General features: G+C 47.4%; 1 pseudogene; it reads right to left on the minus strand.

Annotated features, from left to right (window-relative positions):
• The window catches only part of LOC142916734 (28S ribosomal RNA), a 10,310-nt pseudogene that overhangs the window by 3,841 nt on the left and 3,969 nt on the right, over positions 1–2,500 (minus strand).

Genomic DNA, 2,500 nt, shown 5'->3' on the forward strand with positions numbered 1-2,500 from the left:
GCATCTGACAAGGTATTCTTTGAAAGCTCAAAACGGACGGTGACATCGATCACAACCGCCTCCTCATCTTTTGCAAACACGAGGTCAGGCTTTCTCATCTCTCCCGTCTCGGATATGAACCGTGGCTCTTTGTATACAGACCAGCCCAATCTAGCCGCTTCGTCTGCCAGAATGTTACTGATCTTGTTATGTCGCGCAATTCTTGCTTTCTGTACTGCAGGACATTGACCGATAATGTGCGAAAGGGACTCGAGTCTGGCAGAGCATTTCCTGCAGGAACGTAAGGCCCCATCTCTGCCTCTGTTCAAGCTTTCTCTTGTTGGGTAAATATTTGCCCTTAGTTGTAGTGCTGCGATAAAGAAGCATTGTTTAAAGCCGCACCATGGCCTCAACCAAGCATTACTGATTCTATCATGCGCAAAGTTTACAATGCCCCTTCCTTGAACCGGCTTTTCGCACCATCTCTGAAATTCATGCTCCCTCCAATCGCAGGGTCTCGGATATACAGGTTCTTTTGACACCGAGTCCCTGAGAACGAATGTTGGGATTGCATCACTGTCACCCCCTGCTCGTACCCACAAATTACGGTATTCTTCCTCCATACCCTGCGAGGACACAATATTACGGGTGATAGCATCGGACGAGTTTGCTATACGTTGCAGCCTTCTAACTTGAACCGAAGGGATTGTTTTTTCCAGTTTCAAGATGGCAAGGCCTCCGTCTCGGGCTCTGGCATATAACAGTCCATCACAAGTTGAAGCGGGAAGGTGGAGCCATCCTTTTACCGCCTTTCTAATCTCTTGGTCCAACCCACGGAGAGTTGATTGCTTGCAGTCCGAGTGGTCTGCAGGATATAACAATCTGGGTAGGGCATAGGCATTGAGTAGTTCAACCTTCTGAGTTGGCTTCAGAGGCACCTCATCGATTTTCGAGATCCATGTCTTTAGCTGACAATGTAGATCAGGCTGTATAGTGCCAGTCCAAGGGCCAATTTTCAGACCAAGGTATTTCGTTGATTCATCAGGTTGGATCATATGGACATCTTTATTTTTGATAGTCCATGGGTCGCAGTTGTTCACCGTATATGAATCTTTGGTTGGGCTTATCATGAAGCCCTGGCACTTTCTGGCCTGAACCTCCAATCCCGATAGCCCACAAAATGATTCCAAGATCGCTAGATTGGCGGCCATACCAACCCAAGATTCGCTCACCAACACCAAATCATCAGCAAACGCAAGAGCTGTCACGTGGTCGGTATCAATGGAGTACCCAACTCCGTGTGACTCTAGGGTGCATATCAAAGGGTCCATGGCAAGATTGAAGAGCAGGGGTGACATGGGGTCACCCTGTTTGACACCAACACGTATGCTAATTTCTCGAGTCGACTCGCCATTGCTTTTGAACGAGGTCGTACACCGATCGTAGGCGTTCTGGATGATGCCCACCACGTGTTCATCTACTTTCTTGTGCCTTAACACCCATAAAATATGAGCATGCGAAACCGAGTCAAAAGCTTTCGCTATGTCGATGAACATGATAGCCAACGGCCTGTGCAATTTCTTAGCGTGTCTCATAAGGTCCTGTAGCACCTTAAGATTTTCAGAGCAGCCAGATGTCGCTATAAAACCACGCTGCCTTGGGTTTAAGGGACAAGCACGAGCAAGACGTGCAGTCATTATTCTGGAAAATAATCTCAGAATCATTGAACCAATCGTTATCGGTCTCCAGTTCCCCAATTCTTTCAGCTTTTCATCGTCCATAACCTTAGGAATAAGAATCGTCCTATTCTTTTTCAACTCTTTGGGAATAATTCCTGTAATCATCCATGCATTAAATAGGGCTGTCAGTGTCCGACCCTCGGGGTCGGCAGCACAGATTGCAGCCCTTGTTAGGCCATCTGGCCCAGCTGCTGACGTTGGTTTAATGGCCCGTATGGCAGTCTGAACTTCCTCCACCGAAATTAGGGGCTCAAAGTATTCGTTATTTGCAACACCTGATGACTTAAATTGGCCCAGGCCATTGAATGGCAACACCTTCTCCCATTTTTCGCAGTAAAAACGATATACATCTGCGTTCGGGATTCGGCATTCATGACGTTCAGTGCCATCCAGGACTAAGGACGCAAGAAGAGAGCGGTTCTTAAAGAAGAGCTTCTGGTGCTTCATGAAGCTTCCTCGTTTTTCCGCTCTCTTCTTCATCCAAGATCGTGTGGGTAATATCCTGGGTTTAATAATGTCGTTCTCGGGTTTTGAACGTTTGCCTTTGTTTTTCACCAATCTCATCGGACAAAGCATCAATGCTGTGGCAGTTTCTACGAGGGCATCATGTTGGCCCTCGCCGTTAAGCCAAGCCTTTATTGCCTCCATTGCAGGCTTTTCCAGGGTCCCAGAATTCTCATTCGTAAGCCGCTCAGCTGCTTGAGCGAGTATGGATGAAGTCCCCGTTGTTACATTTGGTGGGGGAGACAATGTCTCAAGAGGCCTAGAAGAAAAATGTAAGC

This window comes from Petromyzon marinus, unplaced genomic scaffold, assembly GCF_048934315.1.
Source record: "Petromyzon marinus isolate PM22_M1 ecotype Great Lakes invasive population unplaced genomic scaffold, UKy_Petmar_22M1.pri1.0 PM_G_Scaffold_40, whole genome shotgun sequence".
Lineage (NCBI taxonomy): Eukaryota > Metazoa > Chordata > Hyperoartia > Petromyzontiformes > Petromyzontidae > Petromyzon > Petromyzon marinus.